Source organism: Balaenoptera physalus (genome assembly GCF_965194825.1).
Source record: "Balaenoptera physalus genome assembly, chromosome: 4".
In the NCBI taxonomy this organism is placed as follows: Eukaryota; Metazoa; Chordata; class Mammalia; order Artiodactyla; family Balaenopteridae; genus Balaenoptera; species Balaenoptera physalus.
In genome coordinates, this window is record NC_138891.1 from 120468946 (window position 1) to 120495121 (window position 26176).

Genomic DNA, 26176 nt, shown 5'->3' on the forward strand with positions numbered 1-26176 from the left:
ATAATAACCTCTATTTTTAAAGAACAAGGAGTTAAAAATAAATTTCATACATTTAGCTTGGTATAGAAGCTCATTTTATTTTCTTATGACAAAATTTTAGTTTTGTATCATTTAGATGTGGAATTAAAGTAATGTATGAACTGAAATGTTGAAAAAAACACTGGGTTATTTCAGTGCCTGAGACAAATGAATCTAACTGATTACTGCTGAATGAATTGCTGAGCTATTGATTATCATAATTGCTGATGGAATTGATTATATAGAAAATAGCTGTTCTTTCCAAATGATTGAGTGATGAGAAAGCTCTCATTTGCCAGTCAACCTTTATGGGATCATCCCTGGAAAGAAATCTTAACTGGCTGTGCGCATGCCTATGAAAATAATGAGAAGTAATTGCTAAATAACTTCTTAGACACAAGTCACTTGCCACATGAGCAAAGCTTAATAACACAGGTTTTAAGCAGTGATCATTTCAGGGTTGGAGTGCTCTTTAAGAATTCCTCAGACTGTTCTGACTTGCTTGGGTTTGCTGTTCTGAGGAATATTAAGCAGCCTTTATGTAAGTTTCTTTTTAAGATACAGTAAGAATATGTATGAGATAATAATGTACATATTGAGACATTGCTATATCTACTCTTTAGTAGATGAGATGAAAATAGATGAATGTATTGTGTTTTCCCCTCTTAAAAATTTTCACTTGACTAATTGATTTACGCTCTTGAGGAGGAAAAGGAGAAGATGCCTGGCTTGTAGTGGGATAAACTTTTTGAAATAGTATTGAAAATTTCCCCTGAAATTTCCTTCTTCCCCCTTTGCTTCCACATTCTATTATTAGGGTTTTCTATGTTTATTGCCTAAGGAAAGGAAAGAATACAGAGAAAAATTAATCTACTCCTGCCCAAGAAAGAATATGGAAGTGTTCATGATGAGTCAGAAAAAGAATTTCTATTCAAAGTCTAGATTGAAAATACTATTGATTGTAGGGTGAGAGAAGAGAGATTTGAGGAGCCTTAAAGAAAGAATGGAGTGTTGATGCATCTGCAGGGACCAGGGGCTGAGTGTATGTGTGTATGTATTTTTAACAAGCCTGCTAATCTCTCTTCTGGGCAATGGGCCTAGAAGCCTAGGGACTACATCCTTTACCAGCATACTTTACCAGCAAGGTTCAGCTTTCACCTTCACCATTAAGAGACACTAGTGTGAGACTTGGAAGGCAGAAATGAAGCCGAAGCCATACTATTGCTCCTTTATCTGCAGTAGGCTGTTGTGTGGGGTTTGACAGATGGGAAGTTTTCAGTAGCCTCTGGTTTTCCCCTGTGAATTACTCTCCTGGGTGCTATAAGCAGCTCAGATCACAGGTTTAGGTTTCCTGAAGTGCTCGACCCTCTAAAAGTCAGAAGTTAACTGGAGAGTTTATGCCACCCTTTTTTTTCAGCTTCACTCCTGAAGCCCTTGCAGGAATTTTGTAAATAACTAATCCACTGTATTTGATTCCTTCTTGATTGAAATACCTGGAATGTTTTCTGTTTTCCTGACTACACCTTGATGGACACCTTTACATATATATTCAGTTTTCTCTTACAGTCTCTCTAATGTAAATGGACACATCTGTCCAGAAAATTTTCCTGAACCAACTCTTTCATCAGGTCAATATTTCAAGACAAAGTCCAACAAAATCTGACCCAATTTTGACTTCCCTGTTTATAACCTGCCAGGCCTCAGTCAGGTCCCTGTCCTCAGTAGAGTTTGCCAAATGGGTTTATCTACAGTCACCAAACAGGTTGCTCATCCCAACTCATGCACATTTGTCTCCTCCTGATGGGAACTCTTTTTTTCTAACTATGCATGACCACTTCCACCTCAAGATTCAGCTAAAACTCCCTTTTCCTTACCAAGCTTTCCTTGGTTCATCCTGACTCAGAGTGATTTTATCTACCTTTGAATTTTTACCATCTTTATCACTCTTTTTTATATTTTCTGTTGGTTGTTTACTGTTATTTTTTATATGCTTGACTTTAAATTTAATCACAAACTTCCTGATGAGGAAAGACATCATGCATCATTTTATGCTCCATGCCCTGGTGTAAAGCCTTGCTCTTTAAGGTCCATGTCCTAAAGGTAGGCAAGAATCCTTCCACAGTATCTCCAGCAGATCACCATTCAACTTCCAGTGATGGAAAGCCAATCACGTAGTTTAATTGATGGAGCTGTTAGGAAGTTCTCTATTATGGTGTGTATAAATACTGCTACCTGCAACATGAAGATCTGCTTTCTTTAGCTACCCTGAATGGGTCTGGACATCTCTTTTGTGTTATGCTTTCTAAAATTTAACATCATTTTTAAGGCCCCACATGATCTCTGTCAAACTTTTTTGATTATGTTCCCCAGAAGAAATCTTTATGTGGTGACCAATTCACACCAACACTAACATGTATATGTGAAACAGATGCTTCAGAAAACAACATTTACCTTTACTACATGCATTATTTTATCTTTTATCCAATGTATTCAATTTGCTTAAAGAATGTAAATGTTGACTTGATAATTTGAATTCACCACCAGCTAATGTTGCAAAACACTGATCCAGGACGTCATTTCCATTCCAATCTTATCTTACATAATAGTCCTCCGTGCTCTTCCTGTATCAGCAAAACTGGCCTTTTCTCTGTTTTATGAATGGGCCAAAGTACTTCCTGTATCAGAGACTTTATACATATACTCTTTAATACTGTCACCACTTAACCCTTTTTATTCTGACTTAGATAATTCTGGATCTGGTTCAATTCCTTCATTTTGTAGATAAGAAAACTGAAACATAGACTAATTAAATAATTCTGTATTTATATATACTAAAAAATATATATATCAGAATTTGATTATCTCTGTGATGCTAAGCTAGGGTCTGTGGATAATATGAAAATAGCATCCTCCCCGACCCTGAACATACACACACACACACACACACACACACACACACATACCCTTCCTGGTTATCCGCATGGCTAATTTCTTCAAGTTTCTGCTCAGATGTTGTATTTGAAATAAGACCTATCCTGATCATTCTAAACATTGACACTTCTTCCCTCAGCTCTGGCACTCACTATTTCCTTTGCTCTACTTTTAAATTTTTCCACAGAACTTATCATGGTCTAACGTACTAAATTTACTTATACATTATGTTCACTTTTTGTTTCTGTATCCTCCTGCAAGAGTACAATCTCCATGAGAGCAGGAATATTTGCTTTCATTGATGTATCACAAATTCTCAGAGCTTGGAATCTAGGGAGTACATGCTCAGTTAATAATTAGTAAATGAATGAATGAATGCAAACATCCACTTTGTCAAAAATCACAGCTAGGTATTAGAAGGTTAGAAAAAAGCTGGATCTGCTGATTCTTATTTCAGATTTTTTCCTTTGAATCCCACTGACATTTTTCAAGCTAAGTGTTTTTTCAATGAAATCAAATGGCATCTCAGGTATTGAATAAATATAAATTTCTCCCTAATACAAGTGATACCCAAGATGAAATAAGTGTAGGAAAATAATAAACTATTGGAGGTGATATAAATATCTGGATTACTGTAATGAAGCATTATTGGTGTCTCTTTATATGTAAATACTCTAATTTCTTATGTTATTTTACCTCACAGATTTGTTCAGTTTTCTTTCAGTTCTCTAAAGCGCTGATGTACTTACTCTGCTTCTAGCCGTCTCCTTGCTACAGGCCCAGGGTAGAGCTAATTGTCCCCACTGCACCCTCCTTCCCACTTTAAACTGTACGCTGAGCATCTGCTGCTGAACCATGCTTTCACTTCTATAGGTGTCCATCTACTTTTCCTACAACATTTAAAGTTGCTGATTCTGAGGTTAATTGGGAAATCACTGATGGAATCATCTTACAAAAAATATCCACTCCTTTCTGCTAACACAGAGTATCTTCCCAAGGATCCTTTCACTTATTTCTCTGAATTTTATAAATCTTACAAACACAAGACACGGTAACATTAAATTCGTATGCAGCTCCAAACCAAACCAAATGTTACAAACCTCTTCCTGTAATCCCACAATGGCACCACAATATCTAATGGATTATCCAGACTTTTTTCCTGAGTCCCCAAGTATAGTCATATGCCAAGTTTGATAGTCACTATCTATAATGAATTTGTTTTTACATTTTTGTTCCCGTCCATAATGTACTATTCTACTTGAACTTTTATTATTGCTAGCTTGGCCTAGTTATAGCACCTAAAGGGTCCTGGAACCTCATATCTACCCTATTTTCACTCCATCTTTTATCCTGCTTCCAGATTAGACGAACTAAAGCACCGTTCTGACCATACCACTCCTTGGATCCATATTGTCTACTCATTAAAATAAAACTACAGTGATGATTCTTAAATTTTTCTATCATTATACCTCTGACTACTAAAGAAAGTGAAGAAAAACTCTCAAGAGAATGCAAGTTTGCACCTAAAATGTCTTTGATATTTCATATTTTGTATTAAAATTGATTAAAAATGTCATTGTATTCCAATAACGTTTTAAATTCTTACCATTAAATTGCTTCTCTGGATGCTCCAGGACTATGTTCCAGGGAGTATGTGAACATCTGGCAAATTGCTACATTTCCCCTGGTTTCTCACAAACTCCAGTTTGAGGAGCACAGCCTTCCACAACACAGCCCTAACTTACTTTATCAGCCTTGTCTTTCACCATCGCTTTCTGGATTCCATACTCCAGCTGGTGGATGATTTAATGTTCCCTTTTCAATTATTTTGCTCATTCTGTCCTTACTGTTAGCAGTATCCCCTTTTCAATTATTTTGTTCATTCTGTTCTTACTGTTAGCAATTTCTTCTCCTTGCTATCCTCTTAGCTACTTAGTTTTATCTTCCATTTCCTTTTATCACTTTTAAATATATAGATACCTTTAGTTTCATCAGATTCATAATATTCTTGTTAAATTTATAAACTTTAAAACTTTCTTAGGGGGCTTCCCTGGTGGCGCAGTGTTTGAGAATCTGCCTGCCAATGCAGGGGACACGGGTTCGAGCCCTGGTCTGGGAGGATCCCACATGCCGCGGAGCAACGGGGCCCGTGAGCCACAACTACTGAGCCTGAGCGTCTGGAGCCTCTGCTCCGCAACAAGAGAGGCCGCGATAGTGAGAGGCCCGCGCACTGCGATGAAGAGTGGCCCCCACTCGCCGCAACTGGAGAAAGCCCTCACACAGAAACGAAGACCCAACACAGCCAAAAATAAAAACATAATAAATAAATAATAAATAAAAATTTAAAAAAAAAAAAACTTTCTTAGAAGTTCAGTTTCTCTTCTGTTCATATTTTTGGAAGTGAGTGGAGAGTATTTTTCTCACATTTGATATTACCTTAAATTACGCTAGTCATGTATAAACTTCTCTCTAATCAGTTGTGTTTGTCACAGCATCTGAAACATAAAAGCACTATTAGAATTTTATAACGTGTTTTATTTTATAATTGAATACATGAGTATGTTTTATTTTATAATTTGCCCCATCTCTATCAAACTATAATTTGTTCAATTTGTTCTAGTTTATTAAATAATTTTTAATTTCTACATCGAGGCTACAGATTGAGCCCATGTGGGACATATCCTTTCTTTATGAGATTCCATTAAGATTATGATAAAGATATAAGAAGCTTTTAAAGCTTACAGCAATAAAGAGGACAGGAGGAAGGCTATCAGGATATCTCAACACATTTATTACAAATAGAAATCAGATACATGAGTTTATGTTGATGAGCCAGAGTATAGGAAGCTTACAATGTAAATGTTTAGGAAAGTTGTACAGTGAAAGAGGGTTGCAGACTAAGAGACTGCAATACAAATGAATGGCATGGGTCCTAAGTCAGTCATAATGAAATACTTAACTACTGATACAAAAAAGATGGTGACCAATCAGAACAGACACTTAAACATTAGATAATGACACTATCAGTGTAAACAGACTAATTATAACTCCTGTATGCCTATAAATGTGATAGTTTATTTCACTTACACTGGAGCACAGAATGGCTAGAAGCTTGATGTTTTATCCTGGCAAAAAAAAGGGGAAAAAAAAGACAAAAACATGAAACAAGGACAAAACAAAAGCAGAAACTAACAGCGACTTCTTTTCTACAGAAATGGAATAAGCTGAGTGGTAATAACTAGGGCAGATAATATAACTTTTTCTTCCTAGGAGACATTGGTTGTATGTTGATGATCAACTCAAGAATTATCACAAGGGGAAATAAAGATATTTCAGGCAATAGAAGATAACTTTAAAAAAAGAGTGTAGTTAAGAACTTCAAAACAGGGTATATGCCCAGGAGTGGGATTGGTGGATCATATGGTAGTTCTATTTTTAGTGTTTTAAGGAACCTCCATACTGTTCTCCATAGTGGCTCTACCAATTTACATTCCTACCAAGAATGTAGGAGGGTTCCCTTTTCTTTACACTCTCTGCAGCATTTTTTGTTTGTGGATTTTTTGATGATGACCATTCTGACTGGTGTGAGGTGATACCTCATTGTAGTTTTGATTTGCATTTCTCTAATAATTAGTGATGTTGAGCATCTTTTCATGTGTTTGTTGGCCATCTGTATGTCTTCTTTGGTGAAATGTCTATTTAGGTCTTCTGCCCATTTTTTGATTGGGTTGTTTGTTTTTTTTTTTTTGATATTGAGCTACCATATGACCCAGCAATCCCATTCCTGGGCATATACCTGGAGAAAACCATAATTCAAAAAGATACATGCAATGAAAGATACATGTTCATTGCAGCACTATTTACAGTAGCCAGGACATGGAAGCAACCTAAATGTCCATCAGCAGAGGAATGGATAAAGAAGATGTGGTATATATATACAATGGACTATTACCCAGCCATAAAAAGGAATGAAATTGTGCCATTTGCAGAGACGTGGATGGACCTAGAGACTGTCATACAGAGTGAAGTAAGTCAGAAAGAGAAAAACAAATATCATATAATATCACTTATATGTGGAATCTAGAAAAATGGTACAGATGAACTTATTTGCAAAACAGAAATAGAGATGCAGTTGTAGAGAACAAACGTATGGATACCAAGGGAGGGAGGGAGGGTGGGATGAACTGGAAGATTGGGATTGGCATATATACACTACTATGTATAAAATATATAACTAATGAGAACCTACTGTATAGCACAGGGAACTCTACTCAATGCTCTGTGGTGACCTAAATGGGGAGGAAATCCAAAAAAGAGGGGATATATGTATATGCATAGCTGATTCACTTTGCTGCTCAGCAGAAACTAACACGACATTGTAAGGCAACTATACTCCAATAAAAATTAATAAAAAAGAAGTGTAGCTAAAAAACCAATAGAGAAATTAAGAATTCTAAAATTAAAATAATCCAAAAGAAAACAAGAATAGAAAACAGAGAGAAAAACAGAAATCAAATTTGAAATGGTAGATCTAAATCCAACCATGTCAATAATTATATTAAAGGTAATGGGCTACTAATGTTAAGACGTTAGTAATGGGCAAACTATGTATGTAGTTTATGGGAATTCTCTGGATTGTTTTTGCAATTCTTCTGTAATTCTTAAACTGTTTTAAAATATAAACTTTATTTAAAAATAAAAAGAACTTCAAAACAATTGAAAGGATATTACATCCCTAACATAAGAACTGTGTGCAAATATACACATAAAAAAGCTTTAAGTTAAGTGGAGAAAGTATGTCACAGAGAGAATAAAAAAGGAGGATAGGAAACATGAGAAGGAAGATGAAAGATATAGAATATCAATTCAAGAGTTTCAAAAACCAGAGAAAATCAAGGTAGGTTATAATATATTAAAGACAATATATATTATATTGTAATTCATGAGACTAAGTAGGGACATGTGTTTCTATTTTTTTTAAGGCCTGCTAATGCCAAACGTAACGAAAAAATGAAAAGAACTAACTCTGGATATATCACTGTGAAATTTTTAAAAAGAAGGATAAAGAGATAATCCTAAATCCTTCAAAAAGTCACCCAATAAGAGGTCAAAATCAGTTGAAATCAGAGCTCTTACCAGTAATGTTGGCTGTTGGAAGATAAGAAGGCAATAATTGCTAAGTTCTAATGGGAAAATATTTTCAACTAAAAACATCTGTACTCACCAAGCTGTTAAATAGATATACATATATTTCATGTGATTCAGAAACTTAATTCTCTGTATCATTTCTTTGATAGGTACTCAGGGATGTGCTTAAATAAAGTGAGGGAGTAAACTAAGAAAGAATGCATATGATCTAGGACTTTAATTTAGATCCAATTCTGAAGAGCAATGACAGGAGATCCCCAGATGATTTCAGTGAAGCAGAACTAGAGAAGGTTTTACTTGATTCAGACAGGAGAGTGAAAAACTCCAGAAGGTAGCCAAATGGAAACATGCATTGCACGGCTTCAGTAGTATGCTAGACCATGGATACACCTAAGGACATGTCAAAGGCAGAGAATAAAAGAAAACAATAGAGACAATTAGAGATTCCAAGAAAAGTAAAAACAACAACAAAAAAATTAGTGATGTAAGAGAGGACAGTAATCACATTCTATGTAAACTTAAGTGAAAATTTTTTATGTAGTTTGAATAATGTGAATGCTGTTTTTTCATATCCAACATATTGACAAAATGGTGGAAGGACACATTATCACCCTTAAAAAGTTAGAGTATAGATAACATAAATTGAAAGTGGAAGGCAAACAGGAGTGAGGGGATGAACAGGAGTGATAATATCTTCATAAGGATGGAGCTGGGACAGACTACATGCAGTTTGTAGAGTAAACAAGAGAAACATAAATATAATAGAGGAACTAAAAGTAGAAATATAACTGTACCAGCAGGCTGATATAGGGAATGGAAGGTAGTGGGTGGTGGGAGTATGTTTTGTATAAGAGCTAAAACATTGCTTTGTGTAGTAGTAATTTCATATACAATGCCTCGTGTTGATAAATAAATATTAGTGTAAATATATTATTTAGAGATACAATGATACTTGAACTACAAATAGAAGCAGTTTGAACATGCTGCCTTTGGAGGAATGGAGTTGGATGAGTAGGACTGGGGTATAAATTGTTTAATGTTTTAATCTCATGCACATATTGCTTTGATAAACACAAAAAACTAAAATGGAAAAAACCGAAAAGAGTCAATCAGGACTTTATTAAGATTTTGTCTAATCTTGCTGAATATACAGTACATACAATCTATGACAATACCTATATACTGTATTTGAGAAACCTCTTTTGTCTTTGGAATTCGATCTTATATAGAAATAGTGGTCCAACCAATGCAAAATAGATAGCTAGTGGGATGCAGCCACATAGCACAGGGAGATCAGCTCGGTGCTTTGTGACCACCTAGAGGGGTGGGATAGGGAGGGCGGGAGGGAGGGAGATGCAAGAGGGAAGAGATATGGGAACATATGTATATGTATAACTGATTCACTTTGTTATGAAGCAGAAACTAACACAGCATTGTAAAGCAATTATACTCCAATGAAGATGTTAAAAAACAAACAAACAAACAAACAAAAGAATGAGGAGTTGCCATCTTTACAGCTGCTGCCATGGGCATGTACTCTCTCCCCTCTAAGACTCACCTATATAGTGGGACTAATAATACTCATGTATAATACCATTACAAATAATAAATGGAATAAAATAGTTCACATGCCTAAAAAAAAAAAAAAGTAGTGGTCTTAAGATTTTTACTCCAATTTTGTAACTTCCGGCAAGTTAATGAGTGTTTTAAGACCTCTGTTTACTCAGTAGTAAATTGAGGATATTGGATTAGAGATGGCTATGCATTTTTTGTGTAGGTTTAAAACAATACAGTCTTTATTCTAGTTTTAAAATTGTTTTGTTTTTCTTAATGAGAATCCCCATGGTGTCTTAATTTTCACCCTCCATCCATTTTTTTTTCTATTTTCTTATTCCTATCCTATAGTCAATTTTAGGAATTTTTTCAGTACTAAATGTAGGGATTTCCTGTTAATACCCAAAAAACTGGAAGGTAGATATTTGAATATTTTTGTGGTTAAAAGGGATGCCTGACCTGCATTTGAAATACGTCATCCTAACAATAGAAAATATGTCAATACTGAAAAACAGGAAGATAAGAAGTGAAGCCAATAGCTACATTTTTCAACACCATTGTCTATTTCCATTTGCCACAAATTTTTTGCTGATGTCTATGTTTGTGAAGATATAAGAAAGTTTCCCATCCAAGGTTAGGAGCATTAATGAAATTACTGTGTAGCAGTCTTTGAAAAATGAGAGAAATCCACCTTTGGTTTCCGTAATGAAATCTATATTTGCTTGATCATGATCCAAATTGGTTTTGAAAAGTATATATCTAATTGAAGCAGATGAAGTTGTCTAAAACTTAATAAGGATAAAAAAGGAGGAAAATTGAAAGAGAAAATTTCCAGTTAAAGATGAGTGTTGATTACTCAGGTCCAAGAATTAATACTGATGAATATTATAAAATTCGGCAGATCTTGCCAGGATAAAGAGATATTTGAGTGTAAGCTCAGTATCACAGGAGATGGATAGCTGCTTTGTAACTTGCATTTTATGTCTGCTCTCATCTCCCTAGTCTATACTCTTAGGGTAAAACTTTCCTTCAATCAAAGAGACCTTCCCATTCTAGGGAGATTATTCTTTACAACTTCTTGGTTTTTATCCTTGTCAATCACCTAAAGTAATGCCCAACACTTTTTTTTTTTTTTTTCATTTCAGGATTCTGCCTGATGTTCCTTTACCTGAATATTTTCTAGAACTGCTCTTCACAGTAAGTTCCTGTATAGTGCACTGCACACTGAATGTAAGTTTTGGCTAGATTTTAACTGTACGAGGAAACCGAGTATATGTTAGCTACATCAGTGTTATGAGGTGGGACTTGAGGGGGAAGTAGGCAACATCTACTGTTCCATCATCTATATGAATAAAAGTGTAAATGGAAACTTATTTTTATTCTAGTTTATATAGAATGTATTCTTTTGCTCAATTTTGAAAAGGTTTTAAATTGACTAATGATATCTTTAAAAATGGATGTTTAGAAAAACTCACTAAAAAAAGTGCAAGGTATATATTGTGAAGCTCTAAAGAAATACCTATTGCTTTTTAAAATTGTCTAACTTGTTTATTGATGTCATAGTTTTCAGGCAAGTAGGACTGGTCATAAAAATGAACATGAGACATCAGCTAGGGTCTAAAAGAATGATCGGGAAGAGGAATATAATATTTTAAATGGAAAGGATGGAACTTAATATCAATGCCCACTGCCATCAGCTGCATCACTTTAGCATTTAAGGGGGCTAATGAACATTTTGCTGATAGAAACACTTTCTGGATTTCTCGGCTGAGTAGCAAGATAGAGCTATTTAGTGCAGGAAGGGACAACTATAGTAAATGGGATACTATAAAACTTAAAGTAAGAATTAGAACTGAAAGTAACAATATTAATTTCCTTGGCATAAATTTCTGCTTTCTCATCCTGAAGTTTTATTTTGGCATGAAGGTAGCAATAACACTAAGCCCTCCACTGGAATCCAAGCTGAAGATAGATTATTTTGTCTTTAAAAATTTCATTATAAAAGACTAAGTATGGAATAGATTAAAAAGTATTTTAATTTAATGGTAAGAGTGTCCCTTTTGCAGTCAGAGAACCCAGATTGGAGACACAGTTTCATTGTTTGTAGCCTTTTCTTTTATAAAATAGAAATAATAAGATTTATTTCAATGTATGGTTGTAAGAATGAAAGATATGAGAAAGTGTGACTTTCTTAAGCTATAAGCTTTTATACAAAAATCAGATATTAAAAGAACAAAAAGACTTTGACATTTTGTCTATTTAAAAAATAGTTTCAAAGTATAAATATCCTAGTCTCTCATTGGAGGCACTATGAAATTAGGGGATGTTAAGACAATCTGAGTTTGACTCCTGATTTGAATACATGTTAGCTAAAGGAACCAATCAATTTATTTAATGTCTTTTCTGGTTATCTATTGCTGTGTAAAAAACTATCGAGAAACTAAGCGGCTTAAAACAACAATTTTGTTATATCTCATGATTTTGTGGGTCAGGAATTTGAGTGGGCACAGCTGGTGATTCCTTAGCTCCAGATGGCACTGGCTGTCTCTCAGTGGTATTTGGGTGGTGGATGGGCTGCTATAGGGAGGCCACGATGGCTTCTTGTGCATATCTGGCACCATATTGGAGATGGCTGGAAGGCTGGGCTCAGCTAGGGCTGTGGAAGAGCATGCCAGTGCCTGACATCTTCACCATGTCAGTCTCAGGGGAGTTGCACTCCTTGCATGGAAGCTAGCTTTTCCCAGAGTGAACATCCCAATGGACCTAGGCAGGAACTGCAAGCCTTCTTGTGACTTAGCCTTAGAAGTTCCAGAACTTCTGTCACTTTCTTTTCATCAGGGGAGACACAAAGTCCAATCAAAATTCAAGAGGAAGGGGAATAGACTCTACCTCTTAATCTGTCATGGTGCCTTCCAGCTTCAGCTTTCCCCTTCCGTAAAACTTACCCTCAATGAGATTATATCTTTAAAGTGGCTCTCGTAGAATCTTACCAAAGAAAAGTTCCTTCTCTTTTCTTCTTCATGCATCTGGAGATTATATTTCCCAATGTCATTAGGATACCCGGAAACCACTGAAGTAAACATAGCTGCCTCCTGAGCATTCCAAATAGTAGAAGTGAATTTATGTACTTTAATCACAGAAATACCCGAGGCTCAGATCACGTACAGTCTTTAGCTTACCAATTTAAACTCTCCAATTCTCAGAGTTACTTGTTTTTCCAGCCTACAGCGGATTAGAAAGAAAAAATTAAAAGAAAGTTGGACTACAAAAAAAAAAAAAAACACAATTGAAGAACCTGGAAGTCAAGGGGAAGAAAAAGGATAAAAAACAGGGCACTACAACTCTAGCATTCTGGGACTTTTTAACGGTATAATAGAAGGCTATCAGGACCTCAGTAACTATTGTTTTATACCCCAAGTTACCAATTGCTGTTCCTAATGATTTCAGGAACACAAGTTTAAATTTTGTTTTGTGTCACCTGTAAGTATGAGAGAATGTATAATCTATTTTAGAAAGATTTTTAACTTTGCTAGTTAACATGTGCATCACATGTAAAGTATAACTTTCCAGATTTCCAACTCACAGGGTTTTTCCTTCCCTAATGGTGCTGTGTAATTGATATGTTTCAGTATGATGTTATAACAGGATATGGAAAGTGTCTATCATTTTTTGGCTGCCTAGCAGCTGAACCTTGTTTTGATATTTTTGGAGTTACTTACCTTGAATTTTGGTGAGATTCAGAGAGCACCTTCCAATAAGAAGTTGAAAAGGGCAGATATTCCCTCTCCCAGCCTTCTGGGCAACAAGGGGTATAGCCATGTCATAGGCTTAACTAGTCATAGTTGTTCCATGTGAGGAATCATGATCCAGTGATATAAAGAATCGGGGCAGCAGAGAGTAGGACAGCAGCAGCCTCCAGCTCTCATGGCCAGTTGTCACAGAGCAAGCTGTGATGTACACACCAGACTGGTTTTGTTGCAGGATTTTACCTTAATCCTGACTGATGCCTGCCTTATTATTTGTGCCTTTTCCAAGCCATGTTCTCCAGTGTTCCCTGTAATTCTGTGACTTACTTGAATATCATTTCACTATATATCATTGCTTAAATCAGAGTTGGATTCTATTGCTTGAATTAAGAATCCTGATCATTATGGAACTTACTGTCAAGAGTGTTTGCAGGCCATAGACCCATAGGGATATAGTGGCAGTGGTTCTCGATTCTGGCTCTACACTGGAATCCCCTGGAATGTTTGGAAAATACCAATGCTCAAGCCAACCCAGGTCAATCGCATTGAATGTCCAGGGGTAGGATCCAGCTATTGATACTTAAAAAATATTCAGGTGATTCTAATGTGAGAATTAATATAGAAAAGGGAATTTACTGACTTATGAAGATGAGAATATTGAAGGATGGTAACCTGTCCGTCTATCCCCAGATTATGTCCCCTAAGAAGGCCCAGAATATATTTCTTTCACTGAGGCTTTGGGTGACTACAAGTGTTCTTGAAAAATCACTTTCGTAACTGTTCTCTCTAAGCCAGAAATAATGGAAACATTGCCACTGAAGTGGATTCTCTGACTTCAGTGGAGGTAACAGGATCCAAGGTAGCAGTTTCCAACTAGCCATATCTAACTTCTAGGATCAAAGGAGGGCACAGTTATTGTCATAGTCTGCAAGGCCTGCCTGATGATAACAATGATTAGTCCAGCTGGGATCTTTGGTATTGCCAAACTAATCATGGGATCCTTGGACCAGAATGGATGAGAAACCTACAAATTTCGTATTTGATTTGTATAACTGGAAAATTTCCGGGTCTGGTGAACAGAAATCTAACTTGATTCATCTTTTGACAGTCATAGATCTATGTTCAATTTCCAGACCTAAGTTAGTTCACACACCCAGAGACCTTGAATAAAAAATAGCACCTTTGAGGATAGAACCTTCGATAACATGATAGTACAAACAGAATCTCTGACTCCTAGACCTTTTCAGGGGTCCTTGGTCAGTTACCAGGTAGCTCAAAGGTCCTTGGTTGGCACAGGGAAAAGGGCTATACAAAGACTTCAGAAGTTTTTTGTTGTTGTTGTTGTTACTAGATCTGTGTTAATTCTAATTCCTGGGGACCCAGGACACCCTGAGAGTCAGAACACAAATGGAGTCTTGGTTCATCTGCCATATGCCAGGCCCTGTGGGACCTTGACACCACCCTATTTTTCTGCACTCAGGATATGCTTAGCAATAGAGAGAATCCACTCTTCTATTTCCTGCCCTGGCGAACAAGAGCTATTATGCTAAAGAGGACTAAGTGGAAACCTCTGGAGCTCCGTCTCCCTAATAAATAGTACATCTAAGGGAAATACAAATATCAGTGCCATTTTTGGTCTTGAAAGAAACAGGGGTAATGAGTTCTTTACATTTCCTTTTAATCTGCCAGCTTGCCTATTGCTTACAGGGGTTGGATATGAACTTTGAGAATGGTAGTGAATTGCTGGAAGCGTAATCAGATGGTTACTCCTATAGCAGCTGCAGTTTCCAGATATGGCCTCTTAATGGGAGCAGATAAATAGAGCACCTAGCTACTAGTATGCAGCTATCAGTCTGGCTAACATTTCTTCCTCTACCCCAAAAGTAGAAAATATAAGATACATTCTGCTTTAGTCTTGAAAAGACACATAAGTAACAGAAGGTAAAAGCAAATCTCAGAGAAAAAAAAGAGACTTATAAACTTTGTGTTAACAGTACTAGGCCACAGCAGGACATGAAAAACAAATTGTGCAAGTGACTTGGATGTGTCTATTTTGCCGCAATGCCATCCTTCCTTCAATTTCCATCTTTTAGCCTCATGAAGAGTTGCTAGGAAAAGTGGGCCTAGCATTATGGAAGTGTACTGTTGCAGTGTAATAGCTGACTTCACAGTTTGCTTTGAAGGAAAATGGAAAAGAAAATCTTCCCACTGGGCAGAACCTGGAGCAAAACACTCCATGTCCATATGGCCTGGACAGAGAGATGGCCTGATCTGAGTAGCTATACTGTTTCCTGGGCCATGGCTAATAGTTCGGTGGTGAAGTTAAGGAAATTAAAAGAAGAATGAAAAAAGAAGTAAAATGTATAATGAATATGTATTTGGATGTAAGACTATTTTATTCCACACAAAAGCTCATGAGAAGGCCCCCAGTGGAGAAAACTATTGATAAGCATTTGGAAAATATGACCCTAAAGTAGAAATATAATCATAGGTTGATTATTTTAGACACTTCTACTGTGTAGAATAGATAGTTACTCTGCACTGAGATTTGCTTGCCCTGCTTTTCATGCATTTGCCAAACCATGAACTTACTGATTTCCTTTTACAACACCATGAAGTTTGCACACAGTCTTGCTCCTGACCAAGGAACTCAATTTACTGGGCAGTTGCCCATCAGATTCATGGATTTTACCATATACTCCATGATCTACTAGCTGTTGACCTTTAAGGATGGGGGAATGGTTAAATGATTATCATGTCTGCTAAGAGGTCACAGTTGCATATTTAGGATATTGTCCTCTAGGATGCATTGATACTCTTAACCAGCAGCTAATACAGGGTGTCGTGTCGCTCATGAATAGAGGAACTAGTGGATGGAATTGGGAGCCGCATGTTCTCAGTGACATCTGATTATGGCTAGAAATATCTCCTGTCCGTTAAACACTATACTCTACTAGTGCAGAGGTGTTTGTACTCAAGGGAGAAATGTTTCTACCAGGGACACAGCAAGTTCTATGTTGAATTAGAAGATAAAACTTCTGCCTAGCCATTTTGGACTCCTCAAGCCACTGAATTATCATTCAAAAAGGAGGGCTATGAAGCTTGCTCTAATGATTGATTTTCACCATCAAGGGTAATAACATATGTGATATACTTTAAAGGATGGGAAGTCTCTGAATAGAACTCACCTGATATTTTGGCTGCTTTCTAGTACTTCCTTGGCCAGTGGTCTAATTTAATGCTATTCCAACAGGGCCTTTTATAAATAGAATTTCGTTAGTCCACTGGGAAAACTAACTGGCTAGCTGATGGGAAAAAATTATAAGAAGGGAGAAAAAGGAAGGGAGTCATAAAAATAAAACCACCTTTATGAATAGTTATAGAGATAAGATTGTAGTTTTCTCCTACGTTTTCTTCTTTGCCATATTGGGGTGTGTGTGTGTATGTGTGTTATGTATGTGTATATACATGTGTGTTTCCTTTTATTTCATTTTTCTTTCTGTCACTTTTATGTCAGGTAGTTTGGTGGTTGTTCAATTTACAGTTTAGTACACATGTCACAGAATATTGAAATAGGATCATGGCAGACCTATAGTTGCAAGAGATCCAGGATTTAATGGATGTTGATTAGAATTTGGATCATCCCTCCTTAAATAAGGACTATAGGTGTTTTCAGCATATAGGCGATAGTTATGGTATTAATTATGTGGCAGCATTTTTTAAACCTGAAAAATTTGGAGAAGGTCTTATGTGGATATTGTGCAGTCTAAGGGATGAATTATACTAATTATTTTGGGTTTTTCCCCTGGAAATCATCTCAATTCTCCTTCTTATATTTGGGAATCTCTTGCCTCATGAGTCTTGGTGGACAACAGAGTGTCGCTTCCTCCCTTTACAGAATCCGAGAATCGGATACTTAGTGGTCTAGCCGTTCTTCCAGCTAGAATGGGAACATGTGATGTAGGCCTGGTCTATTGTTTGCAGTCACCATGGGATTGTGTGGGTAATTAATTAATCATTTATTTATTTTAAAAAATTCACCCCTTTAAAGTATACACTTCAGTCGTCTCTCCTACAGTCACAGAGTTGTATAACCATTGACACTAACTAATTCCAGAGCATGCCCATCACACCCCAGAAGAAATCTGCACGGGTAATTAATGACTCAAGCGAGTGAAAGGAGTGGAGATTCCATTTGGTAGTGATGAGCTGCAGCAGCAGTAGCAACAAAATCAAGTTTCCAGGAGCATCTGTGGCAGTGCTCCAGGAATGACATCAAGTGTCCAAGGTTGGCATTAAGATTTTAGGGGATTGACTTTTTGACATAATTTTGGCTATGGTTCTGGCTGCTGCTTTACATCTTTTTTTCTTTTTTCCATTTTTATTTATTTATTTATTTATTTATTTAACATCTTTATTGGAGCATAATTGCTTTACAATGGTATGTTAGTTTCTGCTTTATAACAAAGTGAATCAGTTATACATATACATATGTCCCCATATCTCTTCCCTCTTGCGTCTCCCTCCCTTCCACCCTCCCTATCCCACCCTTCTAGGTGGTCACAAAGCACCGAGCCGATCTCCCTGTGCTATGCGGCTGCTTCCCACTAGCTATCTATTTTACGTTTGGTAGTGTATATATGTCCATGCCACTCTCTCCCTTTTGCTTTACATCTTTTATTCCTGTCTTTTCCATACCTGCTTTTCCCCCAACCTTTCTAGAGATTCAATATATCTTTCCAGATGTTAAGGGCTGCAACATATGCTTTAAATTTTTTTTTTTTTAATATTTAAGTCAACAAGAGCTTTTTTCTGTTGCATGTAACAAAGACTCTGACCGATAAAGAGGGAATGAAGGGCAAGAAGGAGGAAGGTAAAATGAGCATTCTTTTCCTGGGTGACCCAAGGTAGAGTAACTGGAAAGGGTTCAAAATCCAAGAAATAAAAGGCCAAAGGAATAGAACACATTCAGTACTCAAGGTGGTTTTTCCACTTGGTCAGGAAGAATGGAGTTAATGCACTCTCTTAAGGTAGTGCGTGAAAGGAATGAGGTAAAGACCATAGGTAGCCGTAAAGTCAACAAGGAAAAAATTGTCAGGTGCTTTGCTGACAAGTTCTGGGCTGAGTATGGTGCCGAGGATGGGTACCGAGACATATGTAGTTGTGCACTTGGGGTGTTATGCGTACTTTATTTGTATAGTTTGGGTAAAGCAACTGACTGGAAAGGTGTGTTAGAAGTAGCCCTGCTTTATATGAATTTTCCCAGGCTTTACTAGCTACAGGTAGGTTTACAGTAACACTAATAATCCAGTTCCACTGACTTTTGCTTCCTCTTTCCAATGTAAGTCATTGACCTCATATAAAGTGCTGTTCAAATATTTCCAGAAGTTTCTAGGGGGTTCCTCACATTGCGGTGAAGATGAACATGAATTCTTTTTCACACTTTCCACTGAAAAGTTATTCCCCTTGATTCTAAATTGGTTATGTGACTTGTTTTCACCAACAGAATGCAGCAGAAGTGATGTTGTATAGTGTCTGAGGTTGGGCCTTAAGAGATCTGCAGTTTCTGCCTTTACCTCTTGCAATGGTCCTTTTTGGGCCCCAGTTGCCATGCTTGGAAGAAGCCATTTGGGGAAAGAGGGACCAGGCCATTCCACGCATCCCAGCCAATAGCTAGAGCTGAGCCCTGCCAGGCACCATCACTGAAGATTGGGGTCTTCATGACACAAAAGTATAAAATAGGTTGTCTTTTTGTAACATGCTTTAGAAAATAGGTTGTCTTTTTGTAACATGCTTTAGAATGGGGGTGGGGGAATCACTGTTGTTTGTTCACCTGTATTTGGAATAATTTAAAATTCCTCATTTTGTAAGTATAAGTCGTGAGTCATAGTGCACGAGAACATGGGACAGACCCAAGTAACAGAATTCAATGGGCTTAAGATACTCCCTCTCTTCCGATGACCAAGGCTTTTGGCTTTCATTGCTTTTACTTATTAAAGTAAACTCACTGGCTCCTTCCTTCTTCAGGATTTGTTCTTCTGCAGAAGCCCCCTTAGAGTTCTTTTGTCCTGCTGCTCTATAAGTTCTCCAGAGATGTCCAAGAAAAGTCTGCACCTCACTTAGATTCCAGCTAAGAGAGCTGCCATGCTAGGTGGATATTCAAGTATAACATGCCAGAATTAGGATTATAGAACAGTAATGAGCTTCCACTCACCTACCCTCTCCATGTCTGAGAGATATATCAAGTGAATGAATTGGTGCAACAGAGTATGACTAGTTCCTAGAGATTCTTTATAGTAACTCACAGAAGATTCCGAATTGTGGAAGGACACTTTCATATTTTAGACTGTAGATCTTTTCATGCTAAATTCAAAACACCTGGTGATGGAGGCAGGGGAGCTGATACAAATTCAATTCACATTTCTGCTTTAATTTATCAGCTTCAACTAACCTTATGCATTCATTGAGAAGTTACACATATTTGTTCAGTTATTCTTTTTGTTAGTTGTGTATATGGGCCACTAATCAAAAAGATGAGGTTGTCGGCTAGGCCCCTGGCGAGCCTACTATTATTTAATGATACAGATTTTCCTTATAGAAGAGCTAACTTCCTTGTTATTTCATGTCACCAGTTATGGCATCAGTTTTCTCAACCATTACAAAAAGACAGGTTGGTATTATTTTTTAAGCTATGTAGTCTGGTTTAGACACTTTAATCATAAAGTGGCATGGCATTTTTGCTTTTGTGCAGTATGCAATAGTTTATAATATACCTTCAGTCCACTGGCAAGAGATTCTTCATCAATTATTTATTTATACTACCACTTAAATTAATTTCAAGGAAATCAGTTAAACTACATTCATGTCTATAAAGAAACTGTACTTTTGTTTCCAATATATTTTAGCCTATTCCTTATTTTGCAGACTCCTTGGCTGCCACAAAAGCAGTGATTTGTTCAACACTAGAGGGGAACTTTATATTCACTCTGGGAGTGTAGCTCACTCAGCAGAACCCTCTCTATACCATTAGCCCTTCTGAATCCTCAAGGAGGTGTAAGATAGCACATAATCAGGTATCCTTTCACCCAAAACTTTTATTGAGTGTTTCTTTGATGCAGACAAACACCATGCCAGCCAAAGTGAATGAAAAGATGAAGTCTTTGCCCTTAACAGTCTGGTGAGGACATGTGCGCATATCATAGCAACGATGATACATTGAAATAATTGCTATTAGAGATGGCTAGAGTGTAATGGCTCGTGGAAGCCCTGAGGATTGGTGTAAATACCTGTTTTGCAGAGTCATTTAAGGCTTCATAAAGAAGTGATGTCTGACCTAGGTATTGAAGGTATAGTAGGAATTCAATAAATAGATCTGGAAGAAGAGGAGCCCCAGTTGTTTCAGTCATTTCAGGCAAGACCAACAGAGAGCTGGTGACACCCAGCCAATTGCCAGACACGTGAGTGAGACTGTCAGTGCCCAGCTGACAGCAAATATTTGAGTGAATCCTTCTGAGGCTGGCAGAAGATCTTCCATAACCCAGCCCAAATGGCCTCCCAAGGTTTTCTAAGTTAAATAAATGCCATTGTTTTAAGGCACTAAGTTATGGGGTGATGTGTTAGGCAGCAATGCATAACTGATGCAGTCATACTTGCATTAAAGATTCATAGGAGAGTTGTAGAGGATGGATTATAGGAGATGAAGGTGAATAAGAGAGATCATTTAGGAAACAATTCGAAGAGCCCAGGAAAGACCAGTTGCTGTTCCTTGGGAGACTTTGTGCCAGAAGCCTGGAATTCAAAGCCTTTTTTCTGGGGTCTTGTGCAAATAATCAGGATTCTATCTGACTGCTTTCAGAGTACAGCATCTTCCCTACCATCAAAGGCTGCTGATTTCTTAAATATGAGTGAGAATCATGTGCAAAATAGTTCTACTGCTAGTTCCTTCTTAGCAGAACTCCCAGCCAGGTCATGGCAGACTTATTCTACAACTCCAGAGAATCTGTTTGCCCTCCTTTCCTTTTTCCACACCCTCATCCATTTCAGTTCCCCTAGGACTTAATCATCTGGAAAACTTGTAGACAGCTAAACTCATGAAATCTTTCTTATATGTCATTCTTTTTTATTCCTCAAAATTTTAATCCCTGATTCATATTCTCCCACAGTGCTATTCCCTTCTGCCTTCTTCCCCCATGACTTAACCTCCCGTTCTGCCCAAACTTTTCCACTCTGCTCTCTATTGTTTCTGATCCACAATAAAGACAAATCCTTCATTTCTTTATTGCATTTTTCTTTTATTGTCCCAGAGTTGAGGCTGTTCTACTTGGGAACACTACTTCTCCTTCAGGTCTCTAAAATACAAGCTGCTTCATATTCTACACCCCATGGGTCTTAGAATTGGTAGACGAAGGCAGTGTCTTTCTTACCACTTCACTGTAACTGCTCTTGGAAAGTAATCAGTGATCTGCTAGTTGAATCCAATGGGTATTTTCAGTGACATTGGACAGTCTTGACCACTCACTGTCTTTGAAATGCTCTTATCCTTTGGATTCCTTAATATTTCCCCTAACTTTCTAACCTTTCCCCTTAAGAATATTTTGTTTTTTCATCTTCTTCTGTCTATTCCTTAAATTTTGGTGTTATTTAGGAGTGCACTCAAAATCTTCTTTTTACATAATTTACAGAACTTTCTTGAGTGATCTAATCTTCTCATGGCTTCAATTACCAAGTGCATATCAGTGCCTTATATGAAGCAGTTTTTTCCTTAGAGCTGACCCATATGGTACCTTCGTGTGGATATTCCAAATTTAAGTGAAAGTCAACATGTCCTTTAACCTATTTCTCTTGCTGTCTCCCACCCACTCCCTATCTCATTTAGTAGTATCAGCATCCAACACAGTTGCCTAAACTAAGGCCTGGCTCCCACACCTCTCCCTCCACCTAATCACCAAGTCCCATTGAATCTGTCTTCTAAATATCTCTATGATTTGTCCACTTACCTCTATTTTTATTGCCACCATTCTAGTTCAGATCAGTACCATCTCATTTCTAGATTAATTCAAGATTGGGTATTTTCTCGTTTGTTTTTTCTTTTGGGATTGAAAGATAGCATCGGATAGACTAAGGGATCCCTAATCAAAGCCAGGTTTTTAAAAAAGAGAAGTTGGAGAGGGGAGTCTGAGGTGAACAACAGGCCCTGGGTCATCGTGGAGTGGGGAGAGTTGATCCAGGACACCATCCAGATGCCACCACCCAGCTGAAGTGGGTACTTCTTGGAGAAAAGGATGTGGGTGAATTTAAATATATCTCCTACTAGAAAGCTGCAGCATTTGGGGCTCAACCAGTTTTGCTGTGCAACACCTCTGAATGAGTGACAGTGAGAGAAGGATCCTTCTCCTTTGTTTGGTAAGGAATCACTGTGGCCTGGTTGAATGAGCAAGTATGTCAATAGAAAGTAGATCCCCAGGGGAAGCCAGGGCAGGAGGCTCCATTTGGCTCACATTTTTGTAGATAGCCAGAGCTTCAGCAGGTGGTGACACTGACACTGACTTCCTGAAAGAGTCAGCCAGCAAGGCACTAGGACCCAAAAGGAATGGAAACCTGGTCTGGCTATAGCAGTGCTCCACTATCAATAGCAATGGTGTAGGAGGTGATGATATCTGGGCCACTTCAGAAGCTGTCATAAAAGTAGAAGCTTTGAGTCAGAGCTTCCCAACCTGCAGCAAGTGTTCACTGATGGGTTATTGAGTGCCTCAGCCCTTGGGATGGCTGGACAGAGACTTGGGCAGCTAGAGCTCTCAGGACTGTTGGATCATTTATTCTAATATTTTTAACAGTGTTATTTTCCTTGGTGCTATGGTGAAATAAATATTGGGAAGTTCTGTAATTTAAGAAACATCTAACCATCCACTAGATTAAATGGCCATTCCATTCCCTTTGTATGACATACAGACTGATGCCTGATGCAAACTAAAGGCTTATAGCTCAGAGGCTCCTCTTGCCACCTTGGTTGTTAGGTTAATGTACACAATATAGTCAGTTGTATCTGTTTCTAGTCCTGTTTCTGCCAATTACATTTTAACCATTCATACAAAAATGAATGAATGAAACTACTCTGGCACATTCCCCCTCAGAATAGATTGATGAGCAAGACTGATGAATTTTGTATCTTCATGTAGCTTATATTTTAGTAGGAGAGAAAAGCAATGAACACATGACTTATAATATGACTTTTATTAAATATCCAATAAAGCAATAAAATATGAATTTTAAAAGGAAGAGAGTTGCTATTATTAAATTAAATTGAATTTGGAAAATTTAGTAAAGGTAAATTGTTTAGAAATTGCTGTTATTCTAGCTTTAAGCAAGAAATCTTACAAAATTAAGAGAAAATTCTCATTCTAATTCTGCATTGGCTTGCTTCACAGGAGTCTTTAAGTTTTCACTCCACTTTAAAGAAATCAAAACCTGAATTCATATACCATGTGTGTTGTGGTTTATACATAAAAGACAATAGGGGAAGAAGACCTTGTGTCTACATTAAAACCTGGGGAGTTAATGTGTACTTACATTATTTTCAATTAAAATACGATGTTTGAAGCACATGCATATTCTATGTTAATGACTTCCAGCTTTAATTAAAATTTTTTATAAATTGACAAAGTACATGATTGCTTTGGATAAGAGGGCATCTATCCCAGTCCATTCAATAAATATTTATTGAGCATCACCTCTTTCAAAGCTCTGTTTAGGGTGTTCTGGGAGATACAGAAATGAGACAAGCATCCCATCCTTACTGGGCTGGTAGTTTGAATGAGACGAATGCAAATAACTCAAAGGTAGAGGGTAATAAGACAGATAACGCCTTTCAATTACTGGTCCCTCCTCAAAAACACTAATTAATGTCCTCAAATATTTGTCAAAAATCTTATTATTAAGACTTTATTCTAAAAGTTATGAGCTTCTGTTATGAATTAGTTTTATCCACCATTTTTCTAATCATAAATCACTCAGTAAAAGTATAAAGCAATCACTAATACTGGAATGTTTCTAAGATGTTAGCAAATACAACTCAAATGGGTCTTATATTTCATGTAATTAACTTGACACTGTGCCTGTATGGGACTGACATTTTTTCCTAACTAATTGACTCATTAAGGAGTGAAGCAGGCTTCTATTACCACTCAATAGCAGAACAATGCACTCTGAATTCCCCTAGCACTCGTTTCTGCCACTGCTCAAGTATTAATTTTGTGCTTCCTTTCATAGCTTTTCTGTCTTGGGAGAACAGTTAACTATACTTCAGATAAACCTTTAGGACGTTACGCTAAATGAAAAAAGCAAATAACAGAAGGACAAATACTACATGATTCTACTTATAAGAGATAACTAAATTAGTCAAATTCATAGAATCAGAAAGTGGAATGATGGACGCCAGGGGCTGCAGGAGGGTGAAATGGGGAGTTACTAATCAACATGTGTAAACTTTCAGTTATGTAAAATGAATAAACTCTAGATGACTGCTGTACAACATTGTGTCTGTAGTCAACAATAATGTATTTTGCACTTAAAATTTGATAAGATAGATCTCATGATGATGTTCTTAACACAAGAAAATAAAATTAAAACACAGTTGTATGTTCAGCATCTAGAAAAATAAGCACGTCTTACTACTCTTGGTACTTTTTTTCCCTACAGTTTTCAGAATCCTTTCACATACCTCTCTCACTTCAAACCTGTGCCTCTCTCCCATACCTTGGTTCTCCAAGCAAGATGGGAGAGTCAGCTTAGCCTGCTTCACTAACTACAATCACCAAACCAGGTCAATTTTAACTCCTAAATCTCTCTCTTTATCTCTCTCTTTTGTTTTGTATGCTTTTATTTATTTATTTTTTAATTCCATGACTATTTTAAAAAAACAGCCTTTTTGGACTGTAATTGACATATGGTAAATGGCATGTGTTTAATGTATATGATTTGATAAACTTTGACATAGTCATCCACTCATGATAGCATCACCACTCTCAAGATAATGAACATATCCATCATGCCCCAAGTTTCCTCACATCCTTTGTAATCCCTTCCTCCCACCCTTGCCCTGCCCAATCCCCAGTCTACTACTGATCTTCTTTCTGTTCCAGATCCCAAGGCTGGGCTGAAAGGTAGTAGGTAAGGACCCATATATAGTTGAGGTCACCCCCTGCTTGCTTACCCCATGAGATTATCAGACTGGTTGGAGGCTGATTCAAGAGTCCGCTTCCTATTTCCACTCCCAACTTCAGACTGCCCATAGTGTGATGTTCACAGCGCTGACCATGGGTGTGGCCAGGGGGGTTGCTTATAAAATGATCCAGGTATATACCCTAAGAAGAAGGGTAATGTTGGCTGTATGAAGAGGTAGTGGGGAGGATTTCTGAACGTGTAGGTCAAGCACAAGAAACACAGGTCTAAGCTTTGGAACATGAAATAGGGTTGGTTTAAATTAACAAGTTGCCTTATGAAAACTGCCAAGACCTCAGAGTGGGGGGTTAGGGAGGGTTGCACAATAACAGTGGAGGAAAGAGAACATAAAGTAGTGATGTAAAAAATAGAAATTTATGTAGCTTATAAAATAAGATTTGAGTGTTGGAAGGAACCTCAAGAATCATATAGTCCATGCTCTTATTTTAGACTCATGAAAATTCAGAGTCACCCAGTTTACTTGTGGCAGACCTGGAGCTAGTATCCAAGCCTCCTCATTCTAAATTTGTAGGAAATTTTCCTCAAAGAATTAATATTGCTAT

General features: G+C 37.2%; 1 protein-coding gene across 1 annotated transcript in view; it reads left to right on the plus strand.

Annotated features, from left to right (window-relative positions):
• Nucleotides 1-9537: 9537 nt before the first annotated feature.
• CHODL (chondrolectin) overlaps nucleotides 9538-26176 on the plus strand; it is a 191461-nt gene continuing 174822 nt past the window's right edge. Inside the window, exon 1 of the mRNA XM_082460597.1 lies at nucleotides 9538-10848. The gene's annotated coding sequence lies outside the window, so the exon portion shown is untranslated. The remainder of the gene's footprint in view (nucleotides 10849-26176) is intronic.